This window comes from Neoarius graeffei, chromosome 1, assembly GCF_027579695.1.
Source record: "Neoarius graeffei isolate fNeoGra1 chromosome 1, fNeoGra1.pri, whole genome shotgun sequence".
In the NCBI taxonomy this organism is placed as follows: domain Eukaryota; kingdom Metazoa; phylum Chordata; class Actinopteri; order Siluriformes; family Ariidae; genus Neoarius; species Neoarius graeffei.
Genome location: NC_083569.1, coordinates 60930054 through 60941320, shown reverse-complemented (window position 1 = coordinate 60941320; position 11267 = coordinate 60930054).

Sequence of the window (11267 nt, the reverse complement as noted above, 5' to 3'; positions counted from 1 at the left end):
AGTTGGGGTCAGAATGCAGGGTCAGCCATATTACAGCACCCTGAAGCAGCAAGGATTACAGGCCTGCTCAAGGGTCTAACATTGGCAGCTTGGCAGTGCTGGGGTTTTGAACCCCTGACCTTCTGATCAGTAACTTGGAGTCTTAACCGTTGTGCCAACCTTGCATTTAAAAAAAAAATTATTTTAAATTCTAACATTTTTCAAAGTATGGCTCATTTTAAAATTGTATAATCACTGTCCACTTTCTTAGGAATACATGCACACTGTCAGTCCTGTGCGCTGTGGCGTGTGCACCAAAAGGCACGCCGAGTGAGCTCTAGCACGCGCGCCATAAACAAGGCACACCTGTTCTCAATTAATGAACTAAGTGTTGGGCTATTTAAGGGCTGCGCTGATGCAAAGATGATGCGAAGTATCACGCTACGTTCAGTGCGCGTTACCGAGCCTTGTTTCCCGTGTTTGTGGTTTTCCTGGTTTCTCGACTCCTGTTCCTGGTTCTAGTTCTCATTCTCGTTTTGCCTCCGATATCCTGTTTGTGCCTCGACCGACGCATTGCCTGTTTTCTTGTTTATGGCCTTGCCTGCCGATTTGGACTGTTTGCTTTTGTGTGTGTTTGATGCACTTTATATAGATGGCACTGTATTATAATAAACACTTCTGCACATACATCCACCTCTCTCGCGCATCTGACAGAATACTTTGCCCAAAATGGATGTAGCGGAAGTGTTTGTTTCAATACGCGATCCCACGCCGTTTCCGGGTTTCCCTGCCCCTGCCATTCACCTCGTATTTTCGTCTGAAGACTGACTGGAGTCCCCCGGCAGCCTACTATGGGATAGATCACCCTATGGGATTTAAGCTGCAATGTGATCTCTTCTACGAGAACCTCCAAGAGCCCAAGCCACCTGAACCCATCTGGGTAAGCTGACATTCATTGCTGGACGAGCACGGAGATGGGTAGACTATCTGATTCGGGTTGAACACCCATGCCTTCGTAACTCTCTGACTTTCTTTGCCATGCTAAAGTTTATTTTCAAATCCTTAGTAAGGGAGGAACCCCATGAAAATTTTCGGGGAGGGGCAATCATGCCAGAGGCCGACCCAGCTGAGGAGGCCGGCACTCCAGAGCTCCTTCCTGTGGTCGACACAGTCGAGGAGGCTGTTGCTCTAGAGCGCCTCCTAAAGGCAACCACTCCAGTGGCCGACTCCGATGAGGAGGCCGTCGCTCCAGAGCTCTCCCTAGTGGCTGAAGTAGTGACAGCAGAGGAAGCTGTCTCTTTTGAGCTGGTTTCTCAGCCAGAGCCAGCACCTGTTCCTGTTTCCGTGCCAGTGTCTGCCCCAGAGGCGGAGCCAGCTCCAGAGGCAGAGCCAGTGTCAGCGACATCATCTGCTCCAGAGGCGGAGCCAGTGCCAGTGCCAGTGCCTGCTCCTGAGGCAGAGCCAGCGTCCGAGTCTACTCCTGAGCCAGTGCTGGAGCCAGCGTTCAAGTCTAAGCCCGAGCTTGAGCCCAGTCCAGAGTCCTCTCCAGAGCCAGAGCCAGAGCTCAAGCCCAGGCCGGAGTCACCTTCAGAGCTTGAGCCCAGTCCAGAGTCCATGTCATCTTCAGAGCCCGAGCTTACTCCTAGCCAAGAAACCAAGTCTTGTCCAGAGCCTGAGCCCGAACCCCCACCGGGGCCATGTATGATGGATTTTTGCTCCTGGAGGGAGCTCTTTGGGAAGGGGTTCTGTCAGTCCTGCACGCTGTGGCATGTGCACCAAAAGGTGTGCTGTGGGCTGCGCGCGCCGAGTGAGCTCTAGCATGCGTGCTGTGAACAAGGTGCACCTGTTCTCAATTAATGAACTAAGTGTTAGGCTATTTAAGGACTGCGCTGATGCAAAGATGATGCAAAGTATTACGCTACGTTTAGTGCGCATTACCGAGCCTTGTTTCCCGTGTTTGTGGTTTTCCTGGTTTCTTGACTCCTGTTCCTGGTTCTCGTTCTTGTTTTGCCTCCAACATCCTGTTTGCGCCTCGACCGACCCGTTGCCTGTTTTCTTGTTTATGACCTTGCCTGCTGATTTGGACTGTTTGCTTTTGTGTGTGTTTGATGCACTTTATGTATAGATCGCACTGTATTATAATAAACACTTCTGCACATACATCTGCCTCTCTCACATATCTGAGACACACCTGCTGTTTTATGCAGTTATCCAATCAGCCAGTCATATGATAGCTACACAATGCATATAAAATCATGCAGATACAGGTCGAGCTTCAGTTAATGTTCACATAAAACATCAGAATGGGGAAAAATTGTGATCTCTGTGACTTTGACTGTGGTATGGTTGTTGGTACCAGAGGATCTGGTTTGAGTATTTCAGAAACTGCTGATCTCCTGGGATTTTCACACACAACAGTTTCTAGAGTTTACACAGAATGGTGCAAAAAAAAAAAAAAAAAATCCTGCGAGTGGAGGGTCTGCAGACTGAAACACCTTGTTGATGAGAAAGATCAGAGGACAATGACTAGCCTGGCAGCTCAAACCAATCAGGCCATTTTCATCTTACATATAGTGGACAGCCCCATACTTGAGGGAATATGGTAATGCATTGACCTGATTCTTGATGGCTTCACTGTATGATGTCCGTATGTACCTGTACCACCACAGGGAACATACATACACACACTAATATATATATATATATATATATATATATATATATATATATATATATATATATATATATATATATATATAGTAAGTTATTCCATGAAATTGACTCGTATACAGTGGGGCAAAAAAGTATTTAGTCAGCCACCAATTGTGCAAGTTCTCCCACTAAAAAGATGAGAGGCCTGTAATTTTCATCATAGGTCCACTTCAACTATGAGAGACAGAATGGGGGGAAAGAATCCAGGAAATCACATTGTAGGATTTTTAATGAATTAATTGGTAAATTCCTCGGTAAAATAAGTATTTGGTCACCTACAAACAAGCAAGATTTCTGGCTCTCACAGACCTGTAACTTCTTCTTTAAGAGGCTCCTCTGTCCTCCACTCGTTACCTGTATTAATGGCACCTGTTTGAACTCGTTATCAGTATAAAAGACACCTGTCCACAACCTCAAACAGTCACACTCCAAACTCCACTATGGCCAAGACCAAAGAGCTGTCAAAGGACACCAGAAACAAAATCGTAGACCTGCACCAGGCTGGGAAGACTGAATCTGCAATAGGTAAGCAGCTTGGTGTGAAGAAATCAACTGTGGGAGCAATTATTAGAAAATGGAAGACATACAAGACCACTGATAATCTCCCTCGATCTGGGGCTCCACGCAAGATCTCACCCCGTGGGGTCAAAATGATCACAAGAACGGTGAGCAAAAATCCCAGAACCACACGGGGGGACCTAGTGAATGACCTGCAGAGAGCTGGGACCAAAGTAACAAAGGCTACCATCAGTAACACACTACGCCACCAGGGACTCAAATCCTGCAGTGCCAGACATGTCCCCCCGCTTAAGCAAGTACATGTCCAGGCCCATCTGAAGTTTGCTAGAGAGCATTTGGATGATCCAGAAGAGGATTGGGAGAATGTCATATGGTCAGATGAAACCAAAATAGAACTTTTTGGTAAAAACTCAACTTGTCGTGTTTGGAGGAGAAAGAATGCTGAGTTGCATCCAAAGAACACCATACCTACTGTGAAGCATGGGGGTGGAAACATCATGCTTTGGGGCTGTTTATCTGCAAAGGGACTAGGAAGACTGATTATGTGTAAAGGAAAGAATGAATGGGGCCATGTATCGTGAGATTTTGAGTGAAAACCTCCTTCCATCAGCAAGGGCATTGAAGATGAAACGTGGCTGGGTCTTTCAGCATGACAATGATCCCAAACACACCTCCTGGGCAATGAAGGAGTGGCTTCGTAAGAAGCATTTCAAGGTCCTGGAGTGGCCTAGCCAGTCTCCAGATCTCAACCCCATAGAAAATCTTTGGAGGGAGTTGAAAGTCCGTGTTGCCCAGTGACAGCCCCAAAACATCACTGCTCTAGAGGAGATCTGCATGGAGGAATGGGCCAAAATACCAGCAACAGTGTGTGAAAATCTTGTGAAGACTTACAGAAAACGTTTGACCTCTGTCATTGCCAACAAAGGGTATATAACAAAGTATTGAGATGAACTTTTGTTATTGACCAAATACTTATTTTCCTCCATAATTTGCAAATAAATTCATTAAAAATCAGACAGACAATGTGATTTTCTGGATTTTCTTTTCTCATTTTGTCTCTCATAGTTGAGGTATACCTATGATGAAAATTACAGGCCTCTCTCATCTTTTTAAGTGGGAGAACTTGCACAATTGGTGATTGACTAAATACTTTTTTGCCCCACTGTATGCGCTGATAGCCGACGAGCCGTGTAGCACCGAGTTGGCTATAATCCATGTACGATGAGATTGAGTGGAATCACTGTTTTATTCTGTCCACATTCACTGAATTTTGAGAAACAGAGCATTTTTATTTTTTGAAAATTTGATCAATAAAAACTTTGTACAAAACATCCAACAAAACCATTTCCACTCAGAATGTAAACAAACCAATGAAATGACAGTAGCAAGTTGTGAAAAATGCTATAATAATTCTTGAAAAAAAGATACTGTATGTTCTTACCATGAAATAGTTTCATTCCATATTTTGTTTCTTTTTTTGTATTTTCTGGGGTTTTGTTTTCGAGTAGAGTTTTTATTTCATCCTTGGTTGGTTCAGTAACACACTCCGCCATTTACTTCTTCTTCTTTAGGATTTTTTGGCAGGTGGCAAACCAACTTAAAGGTTCATTAATGCCATCAACTGTGCTAGAGTGTGGAACAGGAGATATGGGGGGATTCTTTTTGCTATTTCTGTTTCTTTTAAATATGATAAAGTGATATATCTGACTTGAAACGCGCCACCATTTTGTTTTTCTCTACTCTATCCTAGTAGTAGAGTAGCCAATATCTTAGTAGTAGAGTAGCCAATCAGAGCGCATGATCGCTCAGAGTCAGTGAATGTGGATAGAATATATATTTACTAACAAACTGTGAGTTAAATGTGATGGCTGCAGACAGATGTAAGTGCAGGAAGGTTTATTTACAACACAGGCAGAGACAAAGCCAAATGTTAGGCAAACAGAACAATAGAGGCAAGGCGAAAGGCAGAGTCCAAATAAACAAAGCAAAGTAAAAAAGCAGAGTGCTCAGAGATACAAGGCTGAGCAACGTGAGACACAGGGAACAATGCGTTTACTTCGCAAAGTCCTGGAGTTACCAGAGTCCTCATATGCATGCCGTAATTGCGCTCTGATCAGGGGCAGGTGTATGTAATTATTTGTCCTTGAGGTGCACACAACACACTCAGAACACAAAATGCACGTGGACCTAAGTAACAATTCGAAGTGTGCAGATGCTACACAAACATTTGACCACTGGACAATGAATTTGTATCTTTATTTACATTAGATTGATGGGTCTTTATCCAGTGGTTATTTTTAATTTGCTTTTTAAAAAATTACATGGGATTATTTACTAAGACATTTTACAGAAATTATTCACAATATTTTCATATAAAACTAATTAAAACATTTTATTAGTCCACTAGCTTGTTGGACAATTGATAGTTTCGCTGTGATTGCGCTCTAATCAGGAACAGGTGCATGCTAATTAGTCCTAATGGCGTGTGTGTGCTTTGCAGTTTGATATTCAGTTTGAAACTCTGCAAGTTTGATATTGGATTGTAACTATATAGTAATGATGTAAAGTGAAAGCGCTGGTTCACTGCTGTCCACCAGGCACCCAGCAGAGCCACACCATAATAAACGTCGTTGTGTTGTTTCTGGCGCATGGCATGTGGTGTCACAGAAAGGGATACATATGTATTCATAACTGCAACACATATCTCATTGTTGGTATCAGTGTCACAAGACAATGCAGCAATGTATTAATGCAAAATACACTACACAATTTGATAGTTCAAATGGTATAATATTATTATTCTATTCAGGTTGATTTTATGTCCTTGCAAACATTTTGCTCATACACTCATCAGGAGCTCTGCTTTTAGGGACTGCCTAAATATCTATTGAGGTATTTCACTCACGTGACCAAGTCATGTGATGCTGCCATTTTGGACGGCACGGCTCGAATCAGTTTGAATGCGAGGAAGGTGACAAACGAAAAACATAAAAGAAAAAGGAGCGAGATGCAGAAAACACCTTCACTATCCAGCGACGTAGGGCATTTACAGGGCGAGCAGAGGGAGAGATATTTGCAAAAATTGAGGTTAGCAGGCTTAGAGAACGTCGTTTACCTGCTTCCATCAGGATTGCTCACTGACGTACGGAAGTACACGAAGCCCTCGTCTTTACCTGACTTCGGCCCACATGATCTGTATACCTATGTCGTCAAAAACCCATCGCCATACACAGGTATTGATCTGAAAGCGTATACGAGTTTGGATGCCTACAAATATTTTGTGTCAGGCTGGGTAACATGCCTACATCAGCGGGTCGTCCCTGGAGCCGGTGGTCGCCATCTGATTACAGCTAAGGTTTGTTCACATTTTCATTTACTTTCGGTCCTCAGGATAAACAAAATGTTATTAAATGTCATTGAAATAACTTCTTAGTCTGTTGAGACATGGCCCGTTATAAATTTGCTGTTACCAGGCAATGACCAAGAACTGTATTATTAGGGTCGGTGTAGTTGTAGCAGTGTATTAGCAACTAGCTGTTAGCACTAGCTAATGTCAACAACATCGTAGCTGGTATGTTACTGTAGCAATATTTACGTTCAGTCATTTGGATGACTGTTAAAACCTTTCAGTCTCAAGTTTTTCCTTTACTGGATTTACTAGTTTACTGAGCTAGTGCGCTCGGTCGAGCCGGGAGCCATCGCGCGCTCTCCGGCCGAGCCGGGAGCCATCGCGCGCTCGCCGGCCGAGCCGGGAGCCATCGCGCGCTCGCCGGCCGAGCCGGGAGCCATCGCGCGCTCGCCGGCCGAGCCGGGAGCCATCGCGCGCTCGCCGGCCGAGCCGGGAGCCATCGCGCGCTAGCTCAGTAAACTAGTAAATCCAGTAAAGGAAAAACTTGAGACTGAAAGGTTTTAACAGTCATCCAAATGACTGAACGTAAATATTGCTACAGTAACATACTAGCTACTGTTGTTGACATTAGCTAGCTTGCCGTCCAAAATGGTGGACACCGGGGCGTCACGTGACCCTGTGACGTCAGGTGAAATACCTCAATACTAAGCAAGGCGTTTTCACGTACAAAACTGTCACTCACTCACTGTTTTTTGTGTTTTGTACCATTCTGTGTAAATGCTAGAGACATTTGTGTGTGAAAATACCAGGAAATCAGCAGTTTCTGAAATACTCAATCTAGCCCCTGTGGTACCAACAACCATACCACAGTGAAAGTCACAGAGATCACAATTGTCCCCCATTATGATGTTTGATTTGAACATTTACTGAAGCTCTTGACCTGTATTTGTATGATTTTATGCATTGTGCTGCTGCCAGATGACTGGCTGATTGGACAACTGCATAAATGAACAGATGTACAGATATTCTTGATAAAGTGGATAGTGGGTGTATGCAGACAGTAATAATACAGAATAATAGTTTAGTTAAAATAGTTATAGTAGTAAAAAAAAAAAAAGGTAAATATATACCCACTACAGTCACTCAAGTATTCAGTTCTATTTACAACACTAAATACATTTCCATCACTTCAGACTTCAGGCTCATTTTAATATTGATGTCAGTCTTTCTGATATCAGAAAAAAACATATTGACTTGACTAATTCCAGTTCTACACAGGACTACTGTATATCTTTTCATGAATACCAATGAAACAGAAATGAACAACATGAAGTAAAATACATACATTGTCTTGCAAAAGTATTTATCCCGCTTGGTGTTTCTCCTGTTTTTTCACATTACAAGCTGGAATTAAAATGGATTTTGGGGGGGGTTCGCACCATTTAATTTACACAACATGTCTACAATTTTAAAGGTGAAAATTATTGTTTTATTGTGACACAAACAATAATTAAGATGAAAAAAACAGAAATCTGAAGTGTGCATAGGTATCCCCCCCCCCCCAAAAAAAAAGTCAATACTTTGTAGAGCCACCTTTTGATTCAGTTACAGCTGCAAATCTCTTAGCACATCTAGCCACTGGGATTTTTGCCCATTCCTCAAGGCAAAACTGCTCCAACTCCTTCAAGTTAGATGGGTTGCGTTGGTGTACAGCAATCTTCAAATTATGCCACAGATTCTCAATTGGATTGAGGTCTGGGCTTTGATTAGGCCATTCCAAGACATTTAAATGTTTCCTTTAAACCATTCCAGTGTAGCTTTAGCAGTACATTTAGGGTCATTGTCCTGCTGGAATGTGAACCTTCATCCCAGTCTCAAACCTCTGGCTGACTCAAACAGGTTTTCCTCCAGAATTGCCCTGTATTTAGTGCCATCCATCTTTCCTTCAGTCCTGACCAGCTTTCCTGTCCCTGCAGATGAAAAATATCCCCACAGCATGATGCTGCCACCACCATGCTTCACTGTAGGAATGGTGTTCTCAGGGTGTTGGGTTTGCGCTACACATGGGATTTCCCATGATGGCCAAAAAGATCAATTTTAGTCTCATTTAACCAGAGAATCTTCTTCCATGTGTTTGGGGAGTCTGCCACATGCTGTTGGGGAAACTCCAAATGTGTTTCCTTAAGTAATGACTTTTTTCTGGCACTCTTCCATAAAGCCCCACTCTGTGAAGTGTACAGCTTAAAGTGATCCTATGGACAGATACTCCCATCTCCACTGTGGATCTTTGCAGCTCCTTCAGTGTTATCTTTGGTGTCTTTGTTGCATCTCTGATTAATGCCCTCCTTGCCTGCTCTGTGAGTTTTGGTGGGTGGCCTTCTCTTGTCAGGTTTGTAGTGGTGCCATATTCTTTCCATTTTGCTATAATGGATTTAATGGTGCTCCCTGGGATATTCAAAATTTGGGATTTTTTTTTTTTATTACCCAACCCTGATCTATACTTCTTTACAACTTTGTGTCTGACCTGTTTGGAGGCTCCTTGGGTTTCATGTTGCTTGCTTAGTAGTGTTGCAGAGTCAGGGTCCTTTCAGAACGGGTTGATTTATACAGACATCATGTGATACTTTGATTGCACACAGGTGGATCTTAAATCAACTAATTATGTGACTTATGAAGTGAATTGGTTGGACCAGCTCTTACTTAGGGGGTTTCATATGAAAGGGGTGAATACCTATGCACACTCCAGATTTCTGTTTTTTCATCTTAATTTTTGTTTGTGTCACAAAAAAAACCCCACCCAAAACAATTTGCACCTTTAAAAGTGGTAGGCATGTTGTGTAAATCAAATGGTACTAACCTTCCAAAAATCCATTATAATTCCAGCTTGTAATGTGAGAAAACAGGACAAAAACCAAGGGGGATAAATACTTTTGCAAGACACTGTACACATATAGCACACAGAAATCTCATTGCTATACGTGTCATTGTAAGCCAAGTAATAATCGTGCTGTAGCTGTTGGTTGGAGAAAAGTCTTTTACATTAAAGAAGCAACAATACAACTTTTTTCTGCCAGTATTTGGGAAGATTGATCACAACAGTGCTTAATTATAGACCACCATGCAATCCACTGCTGATAATTTCAGCATAATGTTTCCCTGATTCAGCTTTAACCTAATTGTAGAGAATCCTCACAAAACAATCCAGGACATCCCACTGGATCCTGTTCCTGTCCCACAAAAATAGTATCCTAGTTTCTACATGACATTTTAACCTATTTTGCAGTCTCTACCTGCTTTTGTGAAAGACTCTTCACATTTTCCACAAGGTTAACATCAGTGGTATTCAGCCTGCGGGCTGCCCTTGCTGGGTGCAGGGGAAAGTTACAAAGCAAAGTTAGACTTTTGAAATGATAAATAATTCCTGTATATTTTTTTTAAAATTCATCTCTCAATTATGAATAAATAAAATCACTCAATTTTAAAAACTCACTTTTCTTGCTCACTGGTCACGTTATTAAGAACATCCATCCATTATCTGTAGCCGCTTATCCTGTTCTACAGGGTCGCAGGCAAGCTGGAGCCTATCCCAGCTGACTGTGGCTGAGAAGCGGGGTACACCCTGGACAAGTCACCAGGTTATCACAGGGCTGACACAGAGACAAACAACCATTCACACTCACATCTACGGTCAATTTAGAGTCAGCAGTTAACCTAACCTACATGTCTTTGGGGGAAACCGGAGCACCCGGAGGAAACCCACGCAGACACGGGGAGAACATGCAAACTCCACACAGAAAGGCCCTCGCCAGCCACTGGGCTCAAACCCAGGATCTTCTTGCTGTGAGGCGACAGTGCTAACCACTACACCACCATGCCACCCCTATTAAGAACATGTATACACATTCATTCATGTTCATTCATCCAATGTTTGCACACAATGGTGCAAAAAAAAAAAAAACATTAATTGAGTGGCAGTTCTGCTAGCAGAAATGCCTTGTTGATGAGAGAGAGGAGAATGGCTAAACTGGTTTGAGCTGAAAGGAAGTCTCATCTCAACCACTTGTTACAACCATGCTGAACAGAAAAGTATCTCAGAATGCACATGTCAGCCAAGTCCATGAATCTGAGGCTACAGTGGGCATATATGCTCACGAAGATCACCAAAAACAGTTAAAGATTGGAAAAGAATTTAATTTTTATTTTTGATATTTTTTATTTTTCACATAATTCTGTGCAAACTCTAGAAAGTTTTGTATGTAAAAATCCCAGGAGATCAGCAATTTCTAAAACATCCAGACCATTTGGCACTAACAACTGTGCCAAGTTTAACGTCATCAAGAGGTCATATTTTCATCATTCTGTTGTGAACATTATGTTAGGGTTTATGCTGGGATTTGAACCTGGGTTCCTGGCATGATAATTCAGCAAACTCCCACTAGGCCACCAGGGGGATGATTCAAGTGCAGAGGCGTGAGGCGAAAGTAGAGTATCAAAAACAGTTTATTTACACTATATACAGTCCAAAGGAAAAAACAAAAGGATAATCCAAAAGCTCAGAAGATGTACAAAAAACAAAAATATCCAAAGGGTCAAAGTCCAAAATCCAACTAAGAAAAGAAGAGGCAAAAGCTCAAACACTCAGAAGATCAAAAGGTCAAAACAAAATCCACAAAGTCCAAAAGAAAGAAGCAAAAACCAAGAATACAAA